General features: G+C 41.2%; 3 pseudogenes; all 3 read left to right on the forward strand.

The window, feature by feature from the left end:
• Positions 1-2,019: 2,019 nt before the first annotated feature.
• LOC135213929 (cuticle protein 19.8-like) lies at positions 2,020-3,422 on the forward strand (annotated as a pseudogene).
• Positions 3,423-4,105: 683 nt separating this feature from the next.
• LOC135213849 (cuticle protein 6-like) lies at positions 4,106-5,708 on the forward strand (annotated as a pseudogene).
• A 4,792-nt stretch (positions 5,709-10,500) lies between these two features.
• Positions 10,501-11,759, forward strand: LOC135213930 (cuticle protein 19.8-like; annotated as a pseudogene).
• The last annotated feature ends 3,345 nt before the right edge of the window (positions 11,760-15,104 follow it).

The following is a 15,104-nucleotide window of genomic DNA, read 5'->3' on the forward strand; positions in this document are numbered from 1 at the left end:
GATATGTAGGTTAAGAAAATGTATTGCAGAAGCGTCATTGATAAAAAGATAGAAAATATCTGCGTAAAACACGTTCCAGGGAAATCAAATACATAACCCACACTTCTGTTAGATAATATTAACTACGGAGAGTATTTAACGTTAATTTTTATACTGTAAGAGAGTTACATAAAGTACATTAAATCAGAATGAAAATGTTCCAGTTTGTTTTATAGGATTTTTTGCCTTGAACGTATTCTTCCGATTAAGTTAAACTTAAAATATGCTCCCATAATGGATAATTATTGTTAGTTGCTATCAATGGAAGAAAAAAAGTGAAGGTATATTTGTATTTTGATAGTCTAAGCTAGGCAGTTCCATTGCTTTACTAGAGGAGACAGGTCATTAATATGAGGCCAAAGTTAAGCGAGAGAGAGAGAGAGAGAGAGAGTTGGAGAGCCAGGTGGATTTTATTCACACTATTGAGTACAAAAGGATTTAGTGTGTAATTCTATTGCATTACTAAACAATCATTTGCAAGAAGAATTTTTGTTGTACTTGAAAGTTTAAATAAATCGTTAATTGGTCGTTAATGAGTAGATGGCTTAATTAGTAACCCCAGGTATTTTCATGTCACAAGTTGCATTAGTTTAATTTGAGGGGTGATCTAAATGAAACAGGCTTGAAACGGTTGTTGTACTCGAAAGTTTGTTTAATTGGATTTTTGACTCCCCTTTTGAGGCCCTCAGGGACCAAAGCCCAGGATTGTGCAACTTAAAGACTCCCTCTTCTTTCATTGTTAGGTGATTTACAATAGAATTACACACTCAAACCTTTTGTACTCAATAGTGTGAATAAAATCCACCTGGCTCTCCAACTATACCGTGACCATCCGATGAACGACCAGAGAAGATCGCTTTGTAGCAGTAATTTGAACCAAGGTCCTTTGATTTGAACCACTGCCCGAGTTCCGGATGTCATCATAAAGGCGATATACAGCTTGGCGACATAATATACTCCCATATTTTCGTAAAGCCTCCATCGGACCTCACCCATATGATCAGTTATAGCTTCCGAAATCAGTATTTGTCGAGAGGCCTTGAGCTCTTGTCGTTAAGCGTAAACTGAACTAGTCTTCGCAGTTCTCATGATTTTTTTGTTTTTCGCCACTCCTTATAGTGTCATTTATACATTCATAGAATGCAATCTTTTTTACTTCAAAATACTTTTTCTTGAATTTGGGTAATAAGAGTGAATGTCAACTGAGAGTAGTTTCATTTCTTGGTAGAAAATACCGAAAAAGTGTAGATTAGTTTAATCGTTCAGGAATATCAAATTGCATGAATATTTTTATATATACAGAAAGTCTGTGATCCATGTATTCTGTCAGGCTTCTAGGAATGTTTTATAATTTTAACGTTCAACTTTGAATGCTTGTGTGACTGTATTCACTATTGAATTACAAATTTTATTAACCATTGACTTGTAATATTAAATATGAAAGAACTGTATCATTCGTTTGGAATGTTATTTCCACAAATTTAATTCTTTTGAATAATTACCGTGATCGTACTTACCATCCTTATATCCCCTGCTTGTTTCTTATTCTTATTTTTCTAAATTCAAACTCCCATGCCTCTTTCCCTCAGTTATGTACTATTAATTGTCTTTTTTAAAGGTATTTCGGATGTTTATATACCATGCATATTTCCCCACTCTTATATTCACAATGCTAAATCCTCCTCCTTATTTCCCCACTTTCCATATTCTTGCTCTAGTTCCAGCAACGCTCCGCATCACACGAAGAGGCTGGTCACTGGTGACTCCCGTTGGTAAAGACGGACGCAAAATGTCAGAAGTCACAAGGAAACCGCAGCTTGGAAATGTTTCCCTCCAGCCCAAGTAAGGAGGACTCTGGGAGAATTTCCCTCCTTCAACGCCCACGCCCACGCCCATTAGTCCTTGTTGTGGGAACATGTATATAAGGCTTCCCAATTGCCGTCAGACGCAGGACACGGCTTCCTCTCTCGCTGGATCACCATGAATGCTCTGGTAAGATCATAACGGGTGTTTAAGATGAGTTCGGCCCTGCTGGCTGTTGTGAAGACTCCATGATCAGTGTATTATAAAAGCTTTTCAAGATAAGGGAACCGACGAGTTTCATGTTTCACTTAGCTGTTGTTTATCTTTTTTCAGACATTGCTTACAATCGCAGCCACAGCTGCCTTCGCTAGTGCCCATCTAGGATACAGCCAAGCCTACGGTGCCCATCCAAACACATACCATGGTCTTGTGCCCCATGGGTATGGGTATACAGCGTTTACCCCTGCGTCTGTACCTGTTTCTCATGCACCTTTAACCTATAGTCATGCAGCCCCTGTGACATACAGTACTGCTCCTTACGCACCTGTTCAGTCCCAGTACCATGCCCAGGACGAGCTCGGCCGCCAAGTACAAAAACCCTTTCCGGGTATTGCCGGAGGTTCCTTTCCTTCCGCCCGACTCCGAAGGACCGCCGATGCATTTGGGGTCGTCAGGGGATCGTACAACTACATCGACTCTTGAGGGAAGGTCCAGACCAGCATTATGTTTGCCGATGCCCTTGGTTTCCGCGTGTCTGGCACTAACCTGCCCGTGGGCCCTGATGCCCCAGTAGCTGCTCCTTTGGCTGTTCCTGCTGTGCTTCCTGAACCTGTACAAGATACCCCAGAAGTCGCCGCTGCAAACGGCAGCTCATGAGGAGCTTATAACGAGGCAGATGCCCTGCCGCCGCCGCAGCTGCTCCAGAACGCAAGAAGCGCTCTGTTTTGGCAGCCCACGCTCTGGGTGTGTACTCTCCACGTCGTTTCTCCTATGGATTCTCTGCTCCCTTGTCCTACGGCTACCCAACCGTCTATGGCGCTCACCATGCTCTTACTCCATATACCCATGCTACTAATACCTACCGTATCCCATATGCCCATGCCCATGCTTATGCCCCTCTCGCGCATGTGCATGTGCCGTCTGTAGCTGCCCATACCGTATCAGGAGCAGCCACTCCAAGTGACACCACACTCCTCCGAGTAGAGAACAGTCCAAAACACGCAATTTCTTACCGCCTTCATTAAGGGAAAGATGCACAGCCTAAAGGAGCTGGGAAAGCCAGCCAGCCGTTGCTGGGTGAAGAAGGCGTTTTGTACATACTAAGTGACGCAGAGCCTTTCTTCGACGAGTTATAAGAAGTTTCTTCTTTCAAAGCGTTTTGTTAAACTCGTCGTTGAAGCGTTGGCGCGCTTTTTCTAATCGTGTCCAAAAATGTAGAGAGCTTTTCGTGACCTTTGTGATCCTGATGAATTGCTTTTTCCGTCATAAATACAAAATATGACCCAAAAACGTCTTTAAAATTTCTTTACCTTGGAAGTGGGTAACTGTGTCTGCACGATCTAACAGATTATATAAATATTGTGAGCTCATTTTGGAGTGCATGGATTTTTTTTAAACATTCTTACGACGTATATACCATCTGTTTTAAAAATTCATTTACATTCTCACATAGAAGCGCTCGCGAGCACGCACACATACACACACACACACACATATATATATCAACTGGAAGACGGGTCATCTGGAACGCCAGAATATTATGGAAAAAAATCCAACGCAGCATTTAAAGCTTATTGGCCAAATTTTCCATACATTATCAATTATCATCTTCACTGCTGTAGTACAAAATATACAAATTAAAAACAGACTAAGTAAAAGCAATGTGTGGTGAATGGTTACAATAATGAAAATTATTTAAAAAGAAAAACATTAAGTTAGTAATATAATACAATAAAAATGAAAGGAAAACTTTAAAAGTAGAAAAGCTAATGCCTAACTCTGAAGACCGTCCCCCCCAAAAAAAAAGAAGATAAAGAAATAAAAAACTGAGTGACGTACTTCATTTAGGAAGGGGGACCTCGTCTAGCAATATGCCAAACAAAACTGTAGAAGTGATCTGACTTTTTTAATGGCGGGGCAAGCTGCTTAATATTTAATGATTCCAGAATGGAGAGAGAGAGAGAGAGAGAGAGAGAGAGAGAGAGAGAGAGAGAGAGAGTAGTCACTGGGACCTGGACAACAATATTAAAATCCTTACATGAAAATGAAGTTTGTGGCTCCTACATATTTCCTAGTTTTTCATTTCTATCAGTGAAACAAGCAGGAATATTATCTTTTATGACAGAACAATAAACCATCCATAGTTAGGAATTTTATAAAAATAATTAAAATTTAGTGCGGGTAAACGTGTTCGAAGTACCTTCCGTAGTTGCAGTTAATTATATTGAAACTGAATAAGGAACCGAGCATTGATTAATAGTTTGCCTAGGGTTAGGTACAGATGACGTGGTTAAAATCCGTCATTCGAAAGTCTTTAACATATTGTCGAATGAGGGTGGAAAATACGAAATATTTTGTACCATTTTACAGCTCTGAAGTTGAGACTTGATAACGTCCCTAAAATTTAGTCAGTAAGCCACGCTGACTGTTTTCCATCTTAGATTCTGGTCACTGAGACTTCTTCCACTTCACGTTTTGGTATCCCTGTCATTCTCTCAACAGTTAAACGCACTCGTATACTTAAGCCAAAAAACGTACTTCCCTTGATCTCGTTACTAGGGTATGACACAAGTAATGTTTCGTTCGAAATAATTTACAATTTCTTAAAGTACTTTCGCATACCTGCAGGAAGACTCGTCAGCACTGACTGTTCGATCGGTTTCTAGAGTCAAGGGCCTTACTGTCTAACAGTTTTTACACGTATGTTAGTTTATGTTTACTCAGTCTTATGACGTTCCAAAATATTCTGGTCTTGTACTTCTACCACTCAAAGTTTCATAACCCTTCGTAATTTATATGTTTTCCTTCCACTTTGTTTTATTTTGCTTGTCTTTCACTGTTGTGCGAGGATAGCTTCAGTGGCCGCGTAGACTTGGTGGGCACTAGAAGGGTTCCTTAGCTCTGAATGCTTCGTGGGCCGACAATTCCGCTCAGGACAATTCAGCGCCGACAATTCCGCACCGATAATTCAGCAAATGACAATTCAGCTCTGAGACCCGTGATGCATTTGGGGTCGTCAGGGGATCACACAATTACATTGACTCTGAAGAAAAAGTCCAGACCCTGCACTACGTAGCAGATGCCCTTGGTTTCCGTGTGTCTGCCTGACTGTGAGCCCTGATGCCCCAGTAGCTGCGCCTTTGGCTGTCCCTGTGCTTCCTGAACCTGTGCAGGATACCCCAGAAGTCGCCGCTGCAAAGGCTGCTCATGAGGCAGCCTACAACGAGGCAGCTGCTGCTGCTGTAGCTGCTCCTGATCGCAAGAAGCGCTCTGTTTTGGCAGCCCATGCTCTGGGTGTGTACCCCTCACGTCGTTTCTCCTATGGATTCTCTGCTCCCTTGTCCTACGGCTACCCAGCTTATGGAACTTACCATTCTTATGGTCCTTACGTTCATGGAGCCCATTCATACCCTGCATACCCTCAGGCACTTACTACCACTAGGGACGCCACCCTTCTGCGTGTGGTGAACAACCCAGGGCATGCTGTTTCTTACCGGGTGGACTAAAGGAAGACTCTAATATGGGCTTAACCGTCTTCTCTATCAAGTAAGCACAAGAGGCTTTATTAGGTCTAGCTAGCGTTCGTGGAGCAGTTGGCGTAGAGCACCTTCATCTGTTTTACTACGTAGGTTTAAGAACGTCATAGATGACGTTGCTAAACTTACAACCAGGTGTGGGTGTTGACGCTTTCCATTTTATGTATATAATGTAGAGAGCTATTCATGTTTTGTGTAATCCTTTTGTACTAATGAATTTTCCGATGTTATATATGTGTATTCTAAAAGAATAGATGTTAAATTCAGACTTTTTCATGGTTTTATTTTCATTATTTCACATAGAAAACTATACACACGAAAGATATGTTTTTATTTCAGTTTCAGGAACAATCATAACAATGTTAAAAGAATATTAACATCGAGTTATTATGAATTATATGCCATCGTGAGTATATAGTACTCATGCATAGGACTATCGGGCTTTGCTGTAATGCGTTGCCCTCTCACCGGACCCCTAAGTCAGTGAAAACTATTTTAAAAAGAAAACAATTAACTTCACAATAAACTTTCTTCTTTTATCTAGGTATTTTAGCGGGCATGAGGGGCTGTAAGAGCCTACTAATATTTAAAAGAAAGACTAATCGAACACAATCGATTGATTTATTTATAAACACAGGTCCGTGATGTCAAACTACACGAATTTTTTTTTAAGATCGTGTACTGTATTATAAACGGTATTCCGTTCACTCATTCCGTTGGCCCTCGAGCCTCATTTTGACGTTACTTCACTCACCAGAAGTAGAAAATCAAGAAAATGGAAACACCCTTATTAATGATAACTCAAAGGAGATCAAGCGATAAGCAAAAATACCAGAAGCATGGAGTGTGAACTCTGTTGACTCAACCAATTTATTTACTGGAGCTGTTAATGGCAACTCTACCCTATGACGTCATCGACTTTCTGATGGTTGCTTGACTTTGACTTTATTACTACTAAAGCAGAGAAACCTGATATACAAGGATATAATTCACGTTGTGGTGAGTAGTGCGGCTTTCAAGGACGTGGGACCATTCCCATGCTCAACATTATTTATCTTAAACAGGCTGAGCTGACGTTGTATACAGCAGAATTAATTGTTAATTTTCAGCTGGGAGATGTTGACCCCCTGCGATGTTCATTTTTACCCTTAGGGAAACTGTGGCCGACGCTGGGTACAACGATAGACAAGTAAAAAATGCGCCAAAGTTTCTTCGGCGTAATCAAGTTTTCTGTACAGCGTATAATGATGTATGAAACTCTCATCCACGGCCCATGAAACTCAGCCGCGGACCATGAAACTTTCAGCCACTCACGATCATAGCTAATTTTAACCTTAAATAAAATAGAAAAACTAATAAGGCTAGAGGGCTGCAATTTGGTATGTTTGATGACTGAAGGGTGGATGATCAACATACCAATTTGTAGACTTCTTACCTAAATAGTTTTTCAGATCTGAGGGCGGACGGACAGACAAATAGCCATCTCAATAGTTTTCTTTAACAGAAAGCTAGAAAAGTTGAGGAACGCCATCAGAATTTTCCAAAAAATGCTGGCTACTTTTAAGTGTTAGCCAGTTGGCGTTCTAGTAGCGTAGGTCATTTGAAATCACCCATCATTTGTACGAAATCCAAACGGTAAGTCCTGGTGGTTAATGTAAGTGGGATAACGGAACAAGTCAGAAAGAAACAGATTCCTAATAGAGAGAGAGAGAGAGAGATGAAGCCAGACAGACAGACGGAGAAGTCTTAGGTTATCGTCTTAGCGAAACAATCTTCAAGAAAAAAAAAATCCAGTCCGCTTAAAGACAATGTAAACTAAGAATCATGAACTTAATCTCATTTTTTATTCTTAACATCGTATTGAATATAACCAAGAGTTTATGAGTTTAGGCACATCATTCTAATTTTCCATTGTAATATCTCTGGTGCTGGATATTTTTTAGGATTATTTTATTCTTGGAATGTGTGTATGTGTGAGAGAGAGAGAGAGAGATTAATATGACATCAGTTCAAGGACCTGAAGTAGGCGCGCGAAAAAGGAGACTAATGTAACCACATTTTGTCGCTCACAAGTGACCATGTCATCAAGATATCGTAGGCTGAGAGATAGAAAGATAAATTACTTTTATGCCCTAAATTTGGCTAGAGAGAGAGAGAGAGAGAGAGGAGAGAGAGAGAGTGAGACGAGATGAGAGAGGAGAGAGAGAGTCATATATAACTAACACCTTTCAACAAAATTTTGTCCTCCGATATTCCTACTACCAATTTTTCTGTGTGTGTAAATAATTTCCATTAATTAATTTAATATTTGATTGGTTCTTAAATACCGGTGTTCTAAAAGTAAAGGACATTGATGCCATATTTTATTTAAAACAAAAAGCTGTCTTTTTTTTTCTTTGTAACTCTTTCATGATGTTTTTAATATTGAACTGGTATTAAACATTAATCTGATCTTGTCATTTGCCAATCATTTAAATCTGTTCCTTTACTTACTGATTACAGTTATCACTCTAGTTAATGGTAGATTATTGTATCGTAGTTTACTATCACGGTAGTAGTTTTTATTTTTAATCATTCACTCGAAATTCAACTCAAAAAAAAGTAAGACTTGCAGGCTCATTTTCTTCTATTTCTGCTAACAGAAAGAGTCAGATTGAATATTATTTGATATGTAGAATCTACTGGTCACTATTTTACCAGATACTTATGCAACTGTAATAGCCATAATGCCCTCTTAACGTCTTGAATTCTTTGCTCTTTTTTGGGGATCATCAGGCTTTGTAGTGACAAGCGTATCCAAAAAAATAGCAAAGAATTCAAGAAGTTAAGAGGGCATTGTGGTCTATTACAGTTACAGGTATTTGATATATTCCATAGTTAGCGGAATCTTAGAAATTGTCACTCGGCCAAAGTTTGCTCTGCCTCTGAGTGGCCCAACGTTACCTCGCGCTTGGTAGATCCGGGGATTTATGCCCAGTGGTCAGAAACCTCTGCTGGGGGTCAAAAAGAAAGGGTGTTAGACTAACAGTCTCATCCCTAAAGTCTTGCGTAATCCTTGTGCGGTTGCTGTCGGTATTACTGGAGGTTCTTTGAAGCGTGCCTTCGGCCCCTATCCGCAACCCCTTTTCGTTTCTTTAACTGTGCCTCTTTTCATATCCTCTTTCTTCCATATAACTTTCCACCTACTCCTAACAATTTATTCATAGTCGAACTACAAGGTTTTACTACCTGCTACCTTTCAAGCCTTTTACTGTCAATTTCCGTTTCAGCGCTCAATAACCTCATAGGTCCCAATGCTTGGCCTTTTGCCTAGATTCTATTTTCAAATTAATCCTAAAATCTTCTTGAGAAACCGGATGGCTGTGCCTTTTGGCGTCACCTCCTTCTGAGGGGTGTGTGGTGGACTATTTTTATTATCATGGGGAAATAGTTAACTAGACCACTGAGGATTGGACAGATGGTTGTTACTGGACATAAGGGTCTGTTCCTAATCAGTATTTTAGATCTTACCTAATAGATTGTAACTCCATGGAACTTCACATGTTTGGATCTAGGGTTGATAAGCGTTTGGACTGACAAAATCATTTTAGTGGGATTTTCCCGTTTTCCTTGAATACTTGGTAAAACGATGTGGGACGAAAGTATGGCCAGTCACAAAAAAAAAAAAGTGTATAAAAACATGTGAAGGTCATGAATTTTAGTAGAGTAACAAAGAGATAATTCATTTCATAAAAAAAAAAAAAAAAAAAAAACCTCAGGCTAAGTTGTTGCTAGGATGTTGGGCTCTGAATGAACAACTTGTACGTTACGCACTGCTCCATCTACCTACCGTGACCATCCGATTAACGACCAGAGAAGATCGCTTTGTAGCAGTAATTTGAACCAAGGTCCTTTGATTTGAACCACTGCCCGAGTTCCGGATGTCATCATAAAGGCGATATACAGCTTGGAGACATAATATACTCCCATATTTTCGTAAAGCTTCCATCGGACCTCACCCATAAGATCAGTATGTGTCGAGAGGCCTTGAGCTCTTGTCGTTAAGCGTAAACTGAACTAGTCTTCGCAGTTCTCATGATTTTTTTTTTTTTCGTTACATCTTATATTGTCATTTATACATTCACAGAATGCAATCTTTTTACTTCAACATATATTTTCTTGAATTTGGGTACTAAGAGTGAATGTCAACTAAGAGTAGTTTAATTTTCTTGGTAGAAAATAGCGAAGAAGTCTAGACGGAAAACTTTAGTTTAATCTTTCAAGAATATCAAGTTGCATGAATATTTTTATATATACAGGAAATCTTTGATCCATGTATTCTTTGACATCTGACAGGCTTTTAGGAATATTCTATAATTTTCACGTTCAACTTTGAATGCTTGTGTGACTGTATTCACTATTGAATTACAAATTGTATTAACCATTGACTTGTAATATTAAATATGAAAGAACTGTATCATTCGTTTGGAATGTTATTTCCACAAGTTTCATTCTTTTGAATAATTACCGTGATCGTACAGTACCATCCTTATATCCCCTGCTTGTTTCTCTTTCTTATTTTTCTAAATCAAAATTCACTATGCCTCTTTCCCTCATTTATGTACTATCATAATTGTCTTTTTAAAGGTATTTCGTATGCTTATATACCATGCATATTTCTCCACTCTTGTATTCACAATGCTAAATCCTCTCCTTATTTTTCCCCAACTTTCCATATTCTTCCTCAATAGTTCCAGCAACGCTCCGCATCGACACGAAGACTGGTCACTGGTGACTCCCGTTTGTAAAGGCGAACGCAAAATGTCAGAAGCTAACAAGGAAACCGCAGCATGGAAAATGTTTCCCTCAGCCAAAGTAAGGGGACTCGGGAGGATTTCCCTCCTTCAACGCCCACGCCCATTAGTCCTTGTTGTGGGGAACATGTATATAAGGCTTCCCAATTGCCGTCAGACACAGACGCGGCTTCCTCTCTCGCTGGATCACCATGAATGCTCTGGTAAGATCATAACGGGTGTTTGAGATGAGTTCGGCCCTGCTGGCTGTTGTGAAGACTCCATGATCAGTGTATTATAAAAGCTTTTCAAGATAAGGGAACCGAAAAGTTTCATGTTTCACTTAGCTGTTATTTATCTTTTTTCAGACATTGCTTACAATCGCAGCCACAGCTGCCTTCGCTAGTGCCCATCTAGGATACAGCCAAGCCTACGGTGCCCATCCAAACACATACCATGGTCTTGTGCCCCATGGGTATGGGTATACAGGCGTTTACCCTGCGTCTGTACCTGTTTCTCATGCACCTTTAACCTATAGCCATGCAGCCCCTGTGACATACAGTACCGCTCCTTACGCACCTGTTCAGTCCCAGTACCATGCCCAGGACGAGCTCGGCCAGTACACCTTCGGGTATGCCGGAGGTCCTTCCGCCCGCTCCGAGACCCGCGATGCATTTGGGGTCGGTCGTCAGGGGATCGTACAACTACATCGACTCTGAGGGGAAGGTCCAGACCCAGCATTATGTTGCCGATGCCCTTGGTTTCCGCGTGTCTGGCACTAACCTGCCCGTGGGCCCTGATGCCCCAGTAGCTGCTCCTTTGGTTCCTTGCCTAGCGGGCTTCCTGAACCGGTTTACAAGATACCCCAGAAAGTCGCCAGCTGCAAAGGCAGCTCATGAGGCAGCTTATAACGAGGCAGCTGCTGCGCCGCCGCAGCTGCTCCAGAACGCAAGAAGCGCTCTGTTTTGGCAGCCCAAGCTCTGGGTGTGTACCCCTCAAGTCGTTTCTCCTATGGATTCTCTGCTCCCTTGTCCTACGGCTACCCAACCGTCTATGCGCTCACCATGCTCTTACTCCATATACCCATGCTACTAATACCTACCATATCCCATATGCCCATGCCCATGCTTATGCCCCTCCGGCTCATGTGCATGTGCCGTCTGTAGCTGCCCATACCGTATCAGGAGCAGCTACTCCAAGTGGCACAACACTCCTCCGAGTAGAGAACAGTCCAAAACACGCAATTTCTTACCGCCTTCATTAAGGGAAAGATGCACAGCCTAAAGGAGCAGGGAAAGCCAGCCAGCAGTTGCTGGGTGAAGAAGGCGTTTGTACATACTAAGTGGCGCAGAGCCTTTCTTCGACGAGTTATAAGAAGTTTCTTCTTTCAAAGCGTTTTGTTAACTAAAGTCGTTGAAGTGTTGCGCGCGCTTTTTTCTAATCGTATCCAAAAATGTAGAGAGCTTTTCGTGACCTTTGTGATCCTGATGAATTGCTTTTTCCCAGTCATAAATACATATACTATCAAAAACGTCTTTAAAATGTCTTTAACCTGGAAGTGGGTAACTGTGTCTGCACGATCTAACAGAAATTATATAAAATATTGTTAGCTCATTTTCGGGGAGTGCTGGATTTTTTAAAACATTCTTACGACGTATGTACCATCTTTTTTAAGAATTCAGATACATTCTCACATAGAAGCGCGTGCGCGAGCATGCACGCACACACACACACACATAAATATATATATATATATATATATATATATATATATTATATATATATATATATATATCTCATCTTCACTGCTGTAGTACTTTGTACTACAGCAGTGAAGATGAGAATTGATAATGCATGGAAAATTTGGCCAATAAGCTGTAAATGCTTCGTTGGCTTTTTTTTTTTCCATAATATTCTGGCGTTCCAGATGACCCATCTTCCAGTTGATATATATATATATATATAGATATATATATATATATATATATATATATATATTATATATATATATATATATATATATATATATATATATATATATATTATTATGAAAAAAAGAAAAAAAAAAAGCCAACGCAGCATTTACAGCTTATTGGCCGAAATTTTTCCATGCATTATCAATTCTCATCTTCACTGCTGTAGTGCAAAGTATAGTACAATATTAAAAACAGATTAAGTAAAAGCAATGGTTACAATAATGAAAATTATTTTTAAAAAACCATTAAATTAGTAATATAATACAATAAAAATGAAAGGAAAACTTTAAAAGTAGAAAGACTAATGCCTAACTCTGAAGACCGCCCCCCCCAAAAAAAAAAGAAGATAAATAAATAAAAAAACTGAGTGACGTCCTCATTTACGGAAGGGGGACCTCGTCTTACGCAATATGCCAAACAAACTGTAGAAGTGATCTGACTTTTTAATGGCGGGGCAAGCTGCTTAATATTTAATGATTCCAGAATGGAGAGAGAGAGAGAGAGAGAGAGAGAGAGAGAGAGAGAGAGAGAGAGAGAGAGAGAGAGAGAGAGAGTAGTCACTGGGTACCTGGACATCAATATTAAAATCCTTACATGAATATGAAGTTTGTGGCTCCTACATATTTCCTACTTTTTCATTTCTATCAGTTGAAACAATAGACCACCAAAGATCTCTTCAAAGCAGGAATCTTATCTTTATGACAGAACAATAAATCCAGATAGTTAGGAATTTTATAAAATAATTAAATATTTAGTGCGGAAAACGTGTTCTGAAGTACCTTCCGTAGTTGCAGTTAATTGTATTGAATTGAATAAGGGAACAGAGGCATTGATTAATAGTTTGGCTAGGTTAGGTACAGATTGACGTGGTTAAAATCCCATCATTCGAAAGTTCTTTCACATATTTGTCGAATGAGGGTGGAAAATACGAAATATTTTGTACCATTTCACAGCTCTGAAGACTTGATAACGTCCCTAAAATTTAGTCAGTAAGCCACGCTGACTGTTTAACATCATAGGTCCTGGTCACTGAGACTTCTTCCACTTCACGTTTTGGGATCCCTGTCGTTCTCTCAACAATTAAATGCATTCGTATACTTAAGCCAAAAAACGTACTTCCCTTGATCTCGTAACTAGGGTATGACACAAGTAATGTTTCGTTCAAAATAATTTACAATTTCTTAAAGTACTTTCGCATACCTGCAGGAAGACTCATCAGCACTGACTGTTCGAACGGTTTCTAGAGTCAAGGGCCTTAGTGTCTAACAGTTTGTTCATGAAACTTACTTGGCAGATATATATATAGCTGTATTCTCCGAAGTCGACAGAATTTCAAAACTCGCGGCACACGCAGTGGGCGGCCAGGTGGTAGTACCCATTCCCGCCGCTGGGAGGCGGATATCAGGAACCATTCCCATTTTCTATTCATATTTTTTCTGTCGCCGGTCGGTAAACACCTGTTTACAGACCTCCGCCCAGGATTTTTGGATTTTGACTCGTTATAAGTATCTGGATTTGACTTTTGGTTTTGACTCGGATTGTTGGATTGGCATACGCGATAGTTGGGGACTGTTTTTGGATTTTGGATTGGCTTTTTCTATGAACGTGATGTCGGGATCAAGTTCAGTGAGCTTCAGAGTGTGTGTGAGAAGTGATTGCAAGGTGAGGCTACCGAAATCATCGGTAGACCCCCACACAGTATGTATGGGTAGGGGGCATGTTTGTTTGCTGGTTGATCGTTGCATTGAATGCAAAAGTTTGACTGAGGATGAATGGAAGGTGTATGAATCCTATCGCCGTAAGTTGGAGACGCGATAGGATCAGGAGGGCTTCCTCCAAGAGCGGTTCTACGAAAGGTAAGGGAAGTAACATTTCTCCTATTCTAACACCAGTAGAATTTGCTTCACCTAATCCGTTTTGATGCCTGCCAGAGGCCCTAGTTCTGTGTCTGGAGAAGGTAATGCCCTTTCTCTGATTCTAGAGTCATTACGCACTCTAGAGTCCAAAGTGTTGCCCTTGGAAAACCTTGAAAACGGCTCGAGTAAAGTGTGTGATCGTGCCCCTAGTGTTGTGGAGGGGGCGTCAGATCGGCCCCACTAATGCCTCTAGGTCTAGACCTCTGTCGGACTCCCAGAACTCAGGGAGTGGGGCCATGTTCGGAAAGCCGCAAGAGTGGGTTACGGGGGCTCCCCACCGATCTGGCGTCCCTTCGGCAGGACCTGTTGCTTCTTCCCAGGCTGCCCAAGGAGCGTGCTCAGGCTCGCATCCTTAAGGACTGTTTTTCGTCCTCCGAGGCGCCCTCCCCAGCGCAGGGGTGGAGCGCTCGGAGTGACTCGCGTCCGTGAAAAGGACTTTTCCTAGGGAGGACGCTTTACGTCCCTCTCTCCGCTCTCGTTGCGGTCTTCGCCTGCGTCGTATGACGCGTTCCTCCTCAGAAGAGAGGTAGGACGTCGTCCGAGGACGACGCTGAGAAGCGCTTCTCTCGCGCCTCGGAGAGGCAGGTTGCTGTACCTTTGAGAAGGAAGGAGGCGTCCCCCCGCCCCTCGTCTTCTCGCAGGCGCAGCCCTTCACCTCCTCTCGGTTCTTCACCTACGAAGAGTATTCTTGCGTCGCTTCAAGACCAATTGTCGGCCTTAATGGCTCGGAAGACTCGCCCAGCAGCAGTTGAGCCTAAACGTAGGAAGGACGCTAGACTGCCTGTCAAGAGGACGAGGCAGTCTCCTTTCTCCGTCTCCCTCGTTCGTCTCTGTTCCTCCGCC

Source organism: Macrobrachium nipponense, chromosome 43 (assembly GCF_015104395.2).
Source record: "Macrobrachium nipponense isolate FS-2020 chromosome 43, ASM1510439v2, whole genome shotgun sequence".
Classification (NCBI taxonomy): Eukaryota; Metazoa; Arthropoda; class Malacostraca; order Decapoda; family Palaemonidae; genus Macrobrachium; species Macrobrachium nipponense.